The sequence below is a fragment of the Phascolarctos cinereus genome, unplaced genomic scaffold (assembly GCF_003287225.1).
Source record: "Phascolarctos cinereus isolate Bilbo 61053 unplaced genomic scaffold, phaCin_HiC Scaffold_4;HRSCAF=312, whole genome shotgun sequence".
Lineage (NCBI taxonomy): Eukaryota > Metazoa > Chordata > Mammalia > Diprotodontia > Phascolarctidae > Phascolarctos > Phascolarctos cinereus.
In genome coordinates, this window is record NW_027555847.1 from 353,131,001 (window position 1) to 353,147,447 (window position 16,447).

At 40.8% G+C, this 16,447-nt stretch overlaps 1 long non-coding RNA gene across 2 annotated transcripts in view; it reads left to right on the forward strand.

The window, feature by feature from the left end:
- The first annotated feature begins 229 nt into the window (after positions 1-229).
- The window catches only part of LOC110214925 (uncharacterized), a 111,494-nt gene continuing 95,276 nt past the window's right edge, over positions 230-16,447 (forward strand). Inside the window, exons 1-2 of one of the 2 annotated variants that reach the window (XR_013486154.1) lie at positions 230-1,029; positions 4,158-4,200. This is a non-coding gene — a long non-coding RNA (uncharacterized LOC110214925). The remainder of the gene's footprint in view (positions 1,030-4,157; positions 4,201-16,447) is intronic. The other variant, XR_002326391.2, reaches the window with a different exon arrangement.

Sequence of the window (16,447 nt, forward strand, 5' to 3'; positions counted from 1 at the left end):
TTCCAGCTCTGAATCCTATCATTTTAGGATTTTAAGACCTATGTTCTTTCCACCTTATTTTAGGACAGAGACACACCCAGGATCATCCTAAAGAGGGAGGGAAAGGTTGGCAAGTCCAAGTTTATCATAATTCCCCTTGTAACAGCTCACATTGGATGCTCCCCTGAGTAAGGGTGGGGCTAAAAAGAAATTCTAGCTTCCTAATGAGAAACTTGCTCTTGCCCCTGTCTCCCAGAGGCTTATAAATACTTCCTTGGCACTGTTTCCTTGCGATACTCTACAGCTCTACCAGCCCAAAGAGGAGTCTAGAATAAGCAGCCAACACAATTCTCTGTCAGGATCCTTACATTTCAGCAATGGGCATATTTCGAGCTGTCTCACCAACTTGGTATGAATTAAGAGACTCCAAGGGCTACCCTGATTAACACCATTTGTATCTCCAACTGAGATTTCCAGACCATTTGTTTTGTGGGGTAAAATAATGGGTGGATTTTGTTAAAAATTGGATTCATGGATTACAAGAACTGAAAGGGACCTTGGAATTCATCTAATCCAACCCTATTTTACAGAGGAGGAAACAGATGCTCACAGAGGGGAAGTCACTTGCCCAAGTCAGTGAGTGTGAGAGTTAAGATTTGAAATCAGGTCTTCTGAACTTCAATGCTCTTTCCATGTGAATATTGCCTGAAAAACAGATGGTACATTAAACAGATAGCTCTTGATGGGGAAGAAGTACAGGGGAAAACACGTCCAGAATATGGAATAGGCTCAGGGAGGCAAGAAAGAAAAGCATGGGGACACTGAGAAGGAGGGGCTGTTGACCAAGAGAAAGAAGGGTAGACAGGAAGAGAAGAGGACCAGAGACGAACCTCACCTACTTGATGGTTTTTTCTAGGTGAGTCTTTACAGTGCCCACAGCTTTTCCATAAACCCCACTCAACCCTACTATTTGGAACCATGGACCAGATGCAGGATTGCCACTACATTCCAAACACCAAGATTCTGCCATGTACTAATTGTGTGAACCTGGTAAGTCGTTTAACATTTCTGAGCTTCAATTAAAAACGGGACTCATAATACATGCCCTTCTTCAGTTTGAAGGCAAGCTTTTTATGGGCAAAACCTGTCTTGCTTGCTTATCTTCATATCCCCAGAGTGCTTGGCACAAAGTAGGTGCTTAACGAATACTTACTCAGTCCACACCACTCATAATGTTACTATGAGGATCAAATGAAATAATGCAAACCTTAAATCCTCCTTAAATATCAGTAATTATTATTTTTTATTATTTCTATTATTATTATTGTTGAGATTTTTAAGCAGCCAGTAGCCTTGAGTTCTAAGCAGAGGAAGTGTGGCATACTGGAAAGGGTGCTGGACCAAAGGTGAGTTCTCATCAACACGAATAATGAATGATATGAAGTATCACATTATCCAGATTTGCATTGCATATTCCCATTGGTCTAAACCAATTAAGATATTTTATATAACTATAACTTCAAATAGTGCAATTCAAATATGTGCAAGTATTCACAGGATTCATTATTCATACTAATTAGGACCTCTAAGACTCAGTTTCCTTATTTACAGAATGCCAACTATTACAATTAAGGAGGGACACATAACTTCAGTTGTGTTGATGTATGAGAGCAGATATCCTCAGGGCAAGGCAGGGCAGGGGGTTGATCAATAGAGTTCTGGATCCTCTAGAACCTCTCTGAGATGAAGGTGAGAGAAGAACCTCAGAAGTTGTGGTAAAGTCTTAAGCTAGAGAACACTGGCACTTGGTTGACAAGACTGAAGGCATCTAATTAAATTTCAATGACTGGGGCTGACTCCAAAATTAATTCATTGGTTTGGGTTCTCTCTGGGGAACCTCTCAGATAATGAACTTCAATGATAGCTGGTATACCGAGAAGGACTGGTTAGATTCTTGGGAGGACAAATTCTCGTGGGAGGAGTCACCTTTTTGCACCAGCTTGTGTACAGAAGTAAACATACCGCTGGCAGTACCTTTCCCTTCCACCTTTCTCCTGGAGAGAGATTGAGAACAGGGTTGGGGTATGGGTACCTCTCTCACACCCCATTCCCCATCTAACATAAAAGGCAATAGTGGTGACTTTGGAGAGATCCCTGGCAGAAGTAGTTATGTGTTCACACTCACAGACTGAGAGGAAAGTACCTAGATAAGGTCAAGCTTGAACCCTCCTCCTAGTTGCAGGAGTGGGGACAGGGCAGGGATGGATTTCTCAGGCAGATCTCAGACTCTGGCCTTCCAGCTAGAGAAGAGGAATTTCCTGGGCAGCACTAGGGTCAACGGTAGCTCTACGTGTAATCCCCAAGTTTTCAAATTTGAGGATCTGGTCTTCTATCCAGAAAATGGGAATTCTGAGAAATGTGCCTCCAGGAACGAGAAGAGGACTATTCCCATGGCTCTTGCCTCTGGGCAAAGCAGCAACAAGGGATCAGAAGCCATAATCTGAAGGAGCAAGGGACTTGCACTCTACATATTTTTATATATTTACAGTCAGTTAGTTGGACAGTACAAATTCAGTAGAAAGGGAATAAGTTGTCTGGCTAGCAGTCAAATGTGTTTCCCTTCCGGGTGAATCCAAGCCTTCAGAGGGTCACTGTGAAGTGAGAAAGCAACTCACCAAATCTTAGGGTATTGCCTGTATGGCAGCCTTAAAGTCTGTTTCCTTTCTGGAGGGAATCCAAACCGCAGAGTGATGCTATGACGTTGGGGGTAACTACATGTAGCCCTGTGGGAAAGAGGGCCTCACTGGAATGCTGAAGGAATGCCTCACTGGCAACCTGAAGTTCAGGTTCCTAACAAAGGGAATCCAAAGTACTCGCTGGTGCATGTGGAAAATTGGTATTTACTGAGGAGTGTGCTGAGACCTGCTCCAACTGACTTAGGAGAGTCAAATGTTGAATTTTCAATGTGAGCGTTTTAACCTTAGAAATAGGCAAACCCTGCAAATCAGGGCTTGATTTATTGTTTTGTTGTTGATTGTCTAGAAAATGTTAATAATGCAAATTAAATTTGTAAGTGTGTGGAGAGGTGTCCTCTCCTACTCCCTTAGCAGGTTGTCAAACATTTATCTGCAAGCCCCTGGACCCACTGAGAAGGGAAGAGAATTATGTTGATTGCTTGCAAGCTATTGTAAGTCTCTTAGGCGTTTTCTCCATTCTTTTATGTGGTTGTTGTTGTTGTGTCCTGTCTCTTTGTGACCCCGTGGACCACACTGTCCATGGGGTTTTCTTGGCAAAGATACTGGAGGCTTGCCATTTCTTCTGCAGTGGATTAAGGTAGGGTTAAGTGACTTGCCAAGGTCATGTAGCTGGTAGGCGTCTGAGGCCTGATTTGAACTCTGGTTCTCTTGACTTCAGGCACAGTGCTCTACCCACTGAGCCGTGTAGCTTCCTATTATAGGTTCCTATTGGTCCTTTACTTTTTCTGAGTTATCTGTAGAATAAAGAAAAGACTGTCCTATACCTGATAACTGTATTTGTTACTGTGAGTGCTTGTATGATCACTTCAAGAACTAGGGACCTTGTTACTTAGACTCAAGCTATATTTTGAGATTTTCTGGAGCAAGCTCTGGATGGAGGTGATAGGAGACAAAGAGGGAGTGAATGTTGGGGTTGGTCCCCAAGATTAGACTTGGTATATGTAAAATCAAAGTTTTGAGGTCTAGAGCCACAAGGCTGTGAGGCTCAAATGAGATGAATAAATTCGTTTACTTATCCATTCATATCTTTTGTGTTCACATCACTTCAATTTTTAAATACATTCTACCCTTCACCTCCTCAGTAAGCCACCTATTATAACAAAGATAAAAAGGAAAGAGAAAAAAAGTTAGCAAAAGCAAACAAAAAGGTCACCCATTTGTGACAGGCTGTTTCCCCACCATGTTCCCTCACTTCTACAAAGAGGTAAGCAGGATTCATTTCCTCCCCCCCCCGCCCCCACTCTTCACCAAGGCCAACCTTGGTTATTTTAGAGTTACAAAGTATTCAGTTACATTAAAAAAAAAACCACCACCTTTCCTTTGACATTATTGTAGTCATCGGTTCTGCTCACCTTACCCTGCATCAGCTCATGAAAGTCTACCACGTTACTCTGAATTCTCAACATTTGTTGTTTCTTATAGGAAAGAAGGAAGGAAATAAGCATTTCTTAAGCACTACCACATGGTAAGCACTGTACACAGTAATACTGCATTATCGTCATGTTCCACAACTTATTTAGTTATTCCCTGATAGATGGGTACCTACAACCCCCCCCCATACTTCATTTCTACAAAAAGTGTTATTTTGAATATTTGGTGCAATTGGGAGCTTTTCTTTTTCTCTTCCACCTATTTGAGATGTAAGCCTAGCAGTGGGGATATCTGTGGCATGGACATTTTAGTTACATTTTTAAGGTAATTCCAACTTGACTCCTAAGATAATTTGACCAATTTGCAGTTCCACCAACAGTGTATTTGTATTCCTGGCTTTCTGTTGAGTATCTTTATCTTTTGTCCTCTTTGCAAATGTGTTGGGTGAGGTGAAAGTCCAGGCTTTTTTATGAATCAAATGAGATAGTTTATGTAAAATACTCTGCAGACTTTGAAGCCTTATAGAAACGATGGTTTTATTTTTATCAATTTATTATTTTTTATTATTAATTAGCGAATAATAATTTAATAGAGGTGCATTACTTCAGCCATTTTAAGATGCAATAAAAGCCATGCCCACATTTTAAATGGGGGGACAGGGAAAGGCACCCAATGGGTTAAGTAAAGGACTGCTGAGTGTTGGGTGAGGATCTCATAACCTTGGGAAGCTTGAACAGATTTCCCCAAAATGCATGAGAATAAACAAATGGCTTGTAGGAATGAGAACTGAAGTGCTAAAGAATGAAGGGAGAGAGAGCAAAAGAGAGGGCATTTAACCAACAAAATGAATTGGCAAGAGGATAAAGGAAATGTCACCCTTCCAATAGATGAAAAGTGAAGGCAGATATGACCAAAGATTCTGTCTGCCTGTTTTTCTGCTGATGTGTTTAGAGATCCCCATCACTGTCCTAAAGGTATCAGTCTTAACAATTACGGGAAACTCTTTGAATGCACATATTAATTTCTATACCTATTCCAATCTTGCAGGCGCCCCTATAGGAATTTACCACTGTCATTGAGATGATGCATCTTTTGGCAGTAAACATTAGTAAACTTAAGTGCCATGAGTCATATTTTCAATTTTTAATTAAATTATGACCTATCTAGAGCTTGATTTATTTGGGCTTGAATTCATTTCAGACTCTGGTTTGAAATTTACGTGGCTGATTTATATAGGGAAAGAATGAGTCTAGCATAGCTCATTATTACCTGCATTTGGGGTAGGGGAATAAGCATTTATTATACACCTACTATGTGCCAGGCTCGGTAATCATTGTCTTATAAACATTCCTCGAAACAACCCTGTGAGATAGATGCTGTTGTTATTATGAAGCAGAGTTTGATTGACTTGCTCACAGTTGCAGTTAATGTTTGAGGCTGGATTTGAACTTGGGTTTTCCTAACTCCAGGCCCAGCTTTCTAGCCACCACACAACCTTGCTGTAGAAGATATTCTGCCCTTCCTCCTCCCTCTGATTCCTAAACTTAACAAATACATAAAGCAAAAGCCAGAGAAAACACAACCTCTAAGACAAAGTCTTGGTCCTCAGTCCTAAAGCCAGTACTATAAAGACTCTCTTACTAAATCTTTGAACATTAGTTCAAAAGAACAACTTTTTACATCTTTTACCTCATACACGGCACAATGGATGGATGTGGCAACTCTAAGGTCATAAATTACTGATTAACTGCCAATTTGCATCCTTGGAAGGAGTTTCCACACTAGGAATTACCTCTCACAGATGAAAGGCCAGGTTCAGATTCTCCACCTCTAAGACACACACACACACACACACACACACACACACACACACACACACCCCTTCCCTCAATGAGTTTCATTGCTATCATAAGGTCTTAGGAACAAATGGAACAGATGTTTATTTTTTCAGAAGGGTTACAGATGGAAGCAAATACACACTAGAGGACAGACAAAGCAATAAACATGCAAAGGGGCCTTATCTGCCCAGTCAAAGATAGTAAACACTGCGCTTGAATTGTCTCACTATGATTCATTCTTATCCCTAGAATTCTGATAAAACAACAGGATAGCTAATTAATGTTCCTAAGATAGGGTCCCCATTTACAGGAAGAAGAAGGAAAAAAAAAAGACGGGGAAGGAGACAGGAAGAAAGGGTGGAGAACAAATAATAACATGATAGCCTGAAACAATAAAGTGATTGGTCAAGCAATGCACTAACAATCTGTGAGCCAACAGCCTGAAGTTGATACCCTCCAGGGAGCAATGAACCAGACCTCCAGGTTCACTTTGTGGTTTGACCAGATTCTGATTGGCTCAGATGAGGAGGATGTGAGAGGATGGGGGATGGGAGTAGGGAGCAAAATTGGGGTATGGGGAAGGGTGGGAGATCACTGCAGTAGCACTAAAAAAGTCCTTGAAATTGTTCTGAATTTGCCATTACAGTTTCCCACTGGTTAAAGGTATGATCAAGTTGCTTTTCTGTTTAAAAATAGTTTTTCTTTATGTCAATCAATTAATGAGCATTTTTTTTATTTTGCTTTTTCGTGAGGCAATTGGGGTTGTGACTTGCCCAGAGTCACATGGCCAGTAAGTGTCAAGTGTCTGAATCTGGATTTGAACTCAGATCCTCCTGATTCTAAGGCTCTATCCACTGCGCCACTTAGCTTTTTAAGCATCTACCATATGCCAGGAACTGTGCTAGGCACTGAGGACACAAAGACAAGGATTGAAATAGTCCAAATGACTCAACTCAATCATTTCCTATCCCCCTGCAGATGGCCCCTCTTGTGTCACAAAGAACAATTAAGCAAAAATATCTAGGGACACAGACCTGATGACGTAGACACCATTCTGTCCTACCTGCACCTCGCCTACTCTACCTGTATGCAAGATATGTTTCATGATCTCTTCTCAAGGACCTTCACTGATTTTTCTATTACTCAGAGTTCAACTTCTTTTTAATGACTTCTTCCCTTACATTATAACAATGACAATAACTAACATCTATATAGCATTTTAAGGTTTGCAAAGTGCTTTACACATTTTATCACACTTCATCTTCTCAACAATCCTGGAAAGTGGGTGCTATTATTATGCCCCTCGGAGGAAACTGACTCCAAGTCCAGCCCTCCAACCGCTGTATGTAGCCACCATGTTTACACTGGGAAATCTTATGTTTGTCTGTTGTGAACAATGCTAGCTCTTGGTTTAAAATATATGCTTTTGATCACATTAAAGAAGAACCTATGATTCTTTTTAGAGTTGTTAACATAAATGACTACTTTGTCAAAGAGGTTTTCCCCCTTATCTTTTGAAATAACCATGTGTTTTATTTTAATGTCTGTTGTTTATATGATTATTTATGTTAATTGTGTTTTTTTTATTATTGAACCATCCTTTCATCCATGATATTCATACTAACTTGGTCATAGTGAATTACCCTGGGAATGTATTTCTGAGGTTTCCTTGCATAGATTTTATTTATAATTGCTTGGTATCAATTTTCACTAGTGAGTTTGATCTATAGTTTTAAATTGATTTTCAAGGCATCATAAATTTTGAAATAGAAAAGACCTTAGGGATCACCTAGTCTTGTATTCTAATTTTACAGCTGAACAAACTGAGTCCCAGAAAGGCTAGTTACACAATTAGTGATGAGGATTTGAACTCAGATCCTTTAACTCCAGTCCCAGCATTCTTTCTGTTGTCTGTTATAGGTTTCAGTTATCATGTTGCCACTCAACTTTTAAACATAATTGAATTGATCACAATTGGCAAAACAGCAGTAATGACTAAGTTGTATTTGCTAGCCTTTGACCATCCTGAGATGGAAGGAGAGGGAATAAGATTTACACAGCAGGGTAAGGTAGGAAATAGCATTGTCCCTATACATAAACTCAGGATCTTGTTGTATCCACATACCTAAGGACTAGCATTGGGGCAGGAGTCAATCACCATGTCTGCTTAGAATTTCCAGAGCTGTGCTCTCCAGCAAAGAAAGTCATTATGGTTTAACCAGTCACTCTGTTGTAGGTGTTGGCAATCTTTTAGAAACTCATGCGTCCATGGTTCTGATTTCTTTCCTTCTGTGTTCTTTAGATTGAGGTCAAGAAGCAGAGACTGTGACCGTGCCTGTTGCCAAAATTCACTGTAGTGGGTGGTCATTGGTGACTTTCAACAATAGTAGACGGTGGTAACATATTATGGCAGTTGGTTCATAGGACACAAGAAAAATCAACGTTCACTTTAAGACAGTAAGCTCTTTGAGGGAAGGACCATGTGCTGTTCATCTTTGTATCCCCTTCAGTACATAGGCCAGTAATAGTACATGTTAGTCATGCAATAAATGTTTGTTGAATGAATGAATGAATGTCATCTCTAGCACATATGCCTTAGGTTGCCAACCCTGCTTCAATGGCTAAAACCAGCCACAGGGGGAACTGTTTCCCAGTCTTGGTTGTTCTCCAGTTATATCAAAGAGATGTTCTGAAATGCTCAAAATAAAGTTAGTTGTAATTATTTCTAAATTATGGAATAAATATTTAACCCAAAGCTTTTAGGAGCAAGGAGAGGAATCATAAAACTGTATATAAAGACTAGAATGGTGCAGATCTCAAGGGCTTGGAAACCACTACATTGAGATATTCTCACAGGCATCTTTAGCTGTTCTAGACTATCCAGAAAATCTCCCCCTTTTGTGCTTGAAAGGGTATTTGGCTATCATCTTCCTGGATAAAAGGGAAAAATGAAAGCTTTCTTGGTGACCATTAAGTTCTCTGTTACCAGAGGTCTTCAAGTGGAATTTGGATGACCACTTCTCAAGGATGTCATAGTGGGGATACTTGCTCAGGTCTGGATTGTGCTAGCTGACTTCTGAAGGCTCTTCCAACTCTAGGTTTCTGTGCTTCTCTGAGAAGAGTTCTACTATTATTTATATGATAAGGTCCTCTAAGTAGGACTCCTGTGTGAGTCAATGCATAGTCATTCAGACAATCAATAAACATCATGAAATCCCATTTATATGTAATGGGGACCTTGGAACATACCCAGATCACCTGATATGGAGGCTGTTTCCTTGTATTCTCCTGCTACACAAGAGGAAGTAGCTTCCTTTGATTGCTTTTATAACGAGAAATGGGCAGAAAAGGGCAGCTAGGTGGCTCAATAGATAGGGCACTGGGCTTGGAGTCAGAAAGTCTTGAGTCAAATCTGGCCTCAGACACTTTCTAGCTGTGTAAACCTGGGCAAGTCACTTAAACCTGTTTGCCTCAGTTTCCTCATCTATAAAATGAGCTGGAGAAGGAAATGACAAACCAGAATCTTTCCAAGAAAACCTCAAATATGGTCACAAAGAGTTGGACATGATTAAAACAACTGAACAACAACAACCAGAAAAGTTACGTCTTTCAAGCTGCCAAGTGGGGACGGTGTCTCTTTTTGCCCATGTACCCTTTTTGGCTCGTGTTGAGGGTAAAGATCACACATAGTTCACCCAAAGCACAAATGCCATGAACCAAACCTGGACAGGTGGATACCTTCTTTGCGCTCTTTATTTTTCTCTATGGCTCAGAGAAATTGGCCTGGTAGTTGTTTCTTTCCTGTGTTATTTGTACTTCTCAGTTTCCAGGGGCATTCAGCAATCCTTACCAGACCAGGGAGCTCAAGCCATGGTGATCATGGAGCCAGGATTCCACACGGAATGCTGCATTCAGTCAACCCTGCAGGGAAGCTCTGAGAAGGCAGAGTGCCTGGGATGTGAGCCCAAGAAAGGCTTTGGACTTGGAACTTGGGACTGTGCTATATAGAAACTGGGCTGAGCTAAGGACACTATTATCTATGTGACCGTGGGCAAGCCAGTTAACCAATGCCTGCCTCAGTTTCCTCAATTGTAAAATGGGGACAATAATAGCTCCTACCTCCTGGGATTGTTGGGAGGATCAAATGTGATAATAATTGTAAAGTGCCTAGCACATGGTAAGTGATGATGATGATGATGACAGCTAATTTGAAGTAAATGTTCCTTTGTAAAAACTAATCTGACTATTGGTGGTTAAATAGACCTTAGGTGCAAGAGACTGCCCCTTACACTTGGGGGAACACCATCAGTTGTGGCTGACATCATTGGTAGAGAGCCTAGAAATCTCTCAAACCCTGTCATGGGTCCAGGAGAACCCTAAAGGATGGCTGAAAGGCAATATTCCTGGCCTTTAGGCAGCAGGGGCCAGGATACACAATGTTACATGTTTATGAGTGTGTGGTGATTGTTGTTGTTTTATGGAAATAACAGGTTACAAAATTAAAACACTGAGCCAAGGTCTTGAATTTGGTTTTTATGTGTCAGAAATGCAGAATAGATGACAGGTCACTTGATTGGGAGTCAAGAAAACCAAGTGCTAGGGGCAGCTAAGTGGCACAGTAGAGAAGGCACTGGGCCTAGAGTCAGGAGGACCCAAGTTCAAATGTGGCCTAAGACACTTACTAGCTGTGTGACCCTGGGCAAGTCACTTAAGCCCCATTACCTCCCCCACCTCAAAACAAACAAACCAAACAAAAAAAAAAAAACCTTTCTAGGTTCTAAGTCTAGCTCTGCCTCTGATCATGTTCTGTGACTTTGCGTAAGTCACTCCCTATCTCTGAGCCACAGTATCTACCCATAAAATGAAATGTTAGATTACATGTTCCTTAAGGTCCCTTTTAGATTAATGAGTCTACTCTTTTTTCGCTCTTTGTATGGGGTTTAGGATATATTCCAGTAGACAAAAAGGAGATATCATGCCTCATTATTTATCTCTTATCTTCTAAATGAGATAGAATTTCAAAAACAAAATTCTTACAGAAAATGACCAACTTTTGTCTTTTGGGAAGAAAAAAAAGCTTTTTTTTGCGCATTTGAAATGACTTTGTTTCTGATTGATTCCATAAAAACAGGATTTTGCTGTATTTGCTGAGTGATCACAGGGAACACAGCTTTGGACTTGGCACTCAGAATTAGCCACTACAGAGCAGCCACTGTCCTTGACCTCAAGTTGCTGGCCAGCTAACAGGAAAGACAAGACACAGTCAGCACATAGCACTTAGCCCAGAGCTGTGCATTTCCAGCTTTATCTCAAAATACTTCCCTCTGCATAGTCCATGCTTTGTACAAAAACTCCCCATTCCCCATGCTGTTCACTATGGCCAGTGGCGCACTCCCTCAGCCCAACTCAAAGATCCTCAACAAATATTAAGTGCTTACTACATGCCTAGTGCTGTGCTAAACACTTGGAATACAAAAACAAGCAAAAAGAAGGACAATTCCTGCCCTCAAGGAGTTTATGTTCTAATGGAAGGCAAGACAGAAAAGGGAATCAAAAAGTGTTGGGGGTGGGGTGGGAGAAAGGATGGCTGTTCTGGACCCTTCTCCAAAATGAAGGCTCCAGGAAGAACTCACCAATAGAAAATGTCACTCCCCAAGGAAACTGCCTCTAATCCCTCCAGACTCTGTATACCTTTTGCTCCTCAGATCTGTCACAATAGGGCTGGTCATTTCATTCCTCTCAGCCTCAGGTTCCTCATCCTTAAAATTGGGGAAATGACATCAGTAGTACTTACCCCCCAGAGTTGGTGTAAAGACCAGATGAGATCATAGGATCATAATATAGGGCAGGAAGAGACCTCAGAAGCCAACTCCTATAGATAAGGAAACTGAGTCCCAGGGAAGTTTAATTACTTTAATGAATGAGTGGAGCATTTAGTAAGTACTTGACTTATTTAAAGCCCTGTGATAAGCACTGGGGATACAAATAGAAAAAGTAGGACGGCCTCCAATCTCTCTAATCTCAAGGAGCTCACATTGTATGGGGGAAGGCAAAACATACAGGAGGTTTCAAACTGCAAGTCAGATAGAAAGGTCTCACGGTCCTTAAGGCATAGCAGTAAAGCAGATGGCAATGTTTCTTCTTTTATGTCATTTCCACTGATAAAAACATATCCATTTCTGATGTTGAACCACTTGACAATAACAAGGACTTTTTTTTCTGATTACTCAAAGGCCTATAATGAGTATCAGAGGCAAAATCCAGACCCAGGTTTTTCATTTGTTTTTGTTTTCACTCTGTCACCAAGAATGTATGTATATTCCTTATAAACCCTTTATAAATCCTTATCAAGACTCCCACCCATACCGATGATCCAGGTTCCCCAAAGAAAAGCTAGGTACATTTCACCCTCAGGATTCTCAGGGTACCCCTGAGGTACTGTGGTGTTTCGTGTAATGCTCTCCCAACAGATCTATTTCAGTTTGAGCTCTCCTTGTACAGCTCAATATTGATATTGTTTTCTACCAATATCAATCTCCAATTATACTTAATATCTCCTTTATATCATAAATACCCTTCAATGATTAGTACCCAGATTAATTTAGCAAAATAACACCAATTAGTTTCTACAAAGGGGTTTTTATTGAGAAGATATAGCAAGAACAGAAGTATAAACATTTTCACCAATACCCAGGGACAAATTCTCTCTTATACTACTGTGGTTTCTGGGGACAATGGGTTCAAACTTAAAGCAGTTACTAAAAAACACAAGTCCCACCAAATTCATTTCCAAATGAGGTATAGCTGATGGACAGAACAAGATCCTTGCTTGTAGGACCCAGTGGGACATCTCGGCTGCCAGGCTGATCAATGCTAGACTGGGTCCCACAGGATGCTCTTCATACATCAGTGCTGGGCTCAGGCATGGATTTTCACCACTGTACCTTTCATGTACTATACAAAGGAAAGAATCCATAACTTTTTGAAAGAACAGAAAAACAGGTACAGAAAAAAGCATGTTGGTGCCCTGAGTAGGAAGATAGGGCTAGAGGCTTCTCTTCCTACCCAGAGGCCTAGCACATCTTCATCTTCCTCCTTGGAACCCAAAGAGCAAAAAGAATAAATGATCATGTTAACACCTTTTGTAAGCACTCTCAGTTCAGGGTCAGAAGCTAAGTGGAAGGTTCATTTTCTCTACCACACAACATATAGACAAGAAACAGTCACAGCATACCTGGACATGCTCCGAAGTCCACAGAAGGGATTGTAGCAGGCAGAGCCCAGGGAGCATGTTCTAAGGATGAGGCTCTCATGTCCAGTGCCCTTTGCAAACCTTAAATCATCATATGAATGTCAATTACTGTTCTTATTCTTAGAGTGAGCCATATGCCCCCAAACTGGGGAAAGGTATTGTGTTCATGTAAATCTTGTATGACTCTCACTATTTACCCAAGGGCTTTGTATGTAGTAGGATGAATAAAAAAGCTCTTATTAAGTAAGCACTTACTATGTGCAAAACCCTGGAGGTACAAACAGAAAATTAGAGACAGTCTGTACTCTCAAGGAGTTCCCATTTTAGAAGGGGAGACTACACATATAGGAAATGTATCTTGCCAAATCAGAAGGAAAAGTACCATGATCCTTAGGGTGCAACAGCAAAGCAGATGGCAGTGCATCTTCTTTGATGTCATTTCCCCTGATGAAACCATGTCTGTTTCTGGTATTGAACCGTTTGATAGTGCCAAGGACTTTGATGCAGAGAACCTTCTTTTCTGGATTTTTTTTGGTCATTGTGACTGCAGAAGAGGCAGGTTCTGTAGCAACTCAGAAGCACTTGACAAGCCTCATCTTTGTAGAGATTGCCTCTCTGGATGGTGACTGAGGGGCTGCACCTCTAGATGATGGCTGGGAACTTCTCTGTTCCTAGGGTTTAATCAATATTTATTGAATTGAATTGAATAAATGGATGAATGCCATCAAAACAAATGGCTGTTCCATAAAATAATTCCAAGAGTGGTTTGGAAAGGAATGTAAGGAGGATAGGCTAGAGCAGGGGTGGCAAACCTGCGACCTCAAGGCCATATGTGGCCTTCTAGGTCCTTAGGTGCAGCCTTTTGACTGGCTACAAGTTTTACGGAACAAATCCTTTTATTAAGGGGATTTGTTCTGTGAAGTTTGGATTCAGTCAAAGGGCTGCACTTGAGGACCTAGAGGGCCACATGTGGCCTTGAGGCTGCAGGTTCCCCACCTCTAAGCTAGAGCATTAGCATAGTTAACTGAAGATCTCTTAGTGAGTACTCCAGAGTTTAGCACTTTAGTATTTGTCTATAAAGGGACAGCTAGGTGGCACAATGGGCATGGAGTCAGGAAGACTCATCTTCCTGAGTTCAAATCTTGCCTCAGACACTTACTAGCTGTGCAACCCTGGGCAAGTCACTCAACCCTGTTTGCCTCAGTTTCCTCATCTATAAAATGAGCTGGAGAAGAAAATGGTAAACCACTCCAGTATCTTTGCCCAGAAAACCCTAAATGGGGTCTTGAAAACTTGGACATAACTGAAAAATGACTGAATAACAACAACAAAAAATTTCATGAGCACAGTTAAATTGTAAAGTCCCTATGAGCAATGCGTGATACTTTATTTTTTATCCCCTCAAGCACCTAGTAGTAAGGTGGTTTAGTATTCAATCAATGACTTTTCACTGATTGATCAATGCCTCCTGGCAGGGAAAAGATGGGCAATGTATCTAGCTCATAATATATCACCTCTAAGGGTGACATGTTACATTGGATAGTAGAAAATTGAGATCCTAATTGGAGAGAAGGGATTCCATTGTACAATAAGGGTACACCCATTGGAGAATAGGTGAAGAAGCAGTGTATCTATCCACACAGAATTAGAAGAGTGCAAATCCCTGCAACTTCCCAGCAGATGTTTCTGAACTCCCACACATGTTCTAAAGTTAGCCACGCCTCAAGGGCTGCATGAGAGACAGTACAAAACCTGTTGAAAGGAGCCATAGCTATGGTTCAGGATCATTATTGGTTTGTTTTTAAATTTCTTAGTTGTTTAATATTTGTAGAGTATTCACATTATCCTAGGAACTGCTTGGGTGGGCATACAGGAAGAGTTGGTTCTTTGGAAGCTAGAATTAGAGGAATTTTGGTATTTTGATAAGTCTTAAATTAGGCATGCAAAACAGTGTGCCCTTCCTAGTATGTTGTTCCCAGAAGACCTCCAAAATTAATATAAGACCAGACAATTTATGGTACTATGAATCAACCATATGTTTGTTGTTGTTGTTGTTCAACACTTTGTGACCACATTTGGGGTTTTCTTGGCAAAGATACTCGAGTGGTTTGCCATTTCCTTCTCCAGATCGTTTTATAGAGGAGGAAACTGAGGCAAATGAGGTTAAGTGCTTTGCCCAGGGTCACACAACTAGTAAGTATCTGAGTCCAGATTTGAACTCAGGAAGATGAGTTTTCTTGACTCCAGGCCTGGCACTCTATCGATTGAGCCACCTAGCTGCACTTTTAGCAGATGACTTGATATGTTTTCAGGAGCTGAGGAAATCCCTCTTCCACCCTCCCCACCCATTCGAAACATCCTTCTACACTACCCCACTCCTCTATCCCCTAACTTGTTCTTGCTGATGCCCGAAACTGGTCTAATGGTGACAACACTTTGCAGTCCACAACTAGAATCATGGGATTTTAGAATTAGATTGTTCCTTAGAGATCAAATAGGCCAGTGATCTTTTTGGGAAACTGTGGTATAGAATCTTTAAATGACATGCCTAAAGTCATAGAGATAATTAGTAGCATATCTAAGACCTGAACCCATGTTTCTTAACTCTTCCTCCAATTTTGTTTTTCTGAAAAGTCAAATTATTTCTCAGAGATAATAATGCTGGTTTATATTTGTATAGTCTTTTGATGTTCACAAAACTTTCCTCATAGCAACTCTATGAGGTGGTAACACAAGAATTATTATACCCATTTTACAGGTGAGAAAACTAGGGCTCAGAAAGACACTTACCCATAGTCACAAATCTAGTAAGCATCAGAGCTAGGATACACACCCCTGTCCCCTGATTTTAAGCACAACACTCTTTACACTATACCTCACAGTTTAAAATTAAAATACCCATAAGAGAGGGCACTCAAATTAAATGGACATTTAAAGGGTAAATTGCTGGCACAAGAATCCTTTCCTTAGAGTAAGTTTTGGGAAAGGGCATGATGAGTGCAAAGCTGGGCATGTAAAGTTGATAGAGGATGGTGGTGGTGACAAAGGGAACAGGAGAGAAAGGAAAGAACAACATATGAGGAAATGTCAAAGATAGGGGAGCTTGTGAGTTGAAGATAATCTTTGCCTGTGTTACAACTGTGTCCAGGGCTGGCCCTGGATGACTTCTTGGTTTGCATAATCTTTCAGGGGGACTCAGGGAGCGTCAATCAATCAACAAGCATTTATTAAGCACCTAGTACATGCCAGGC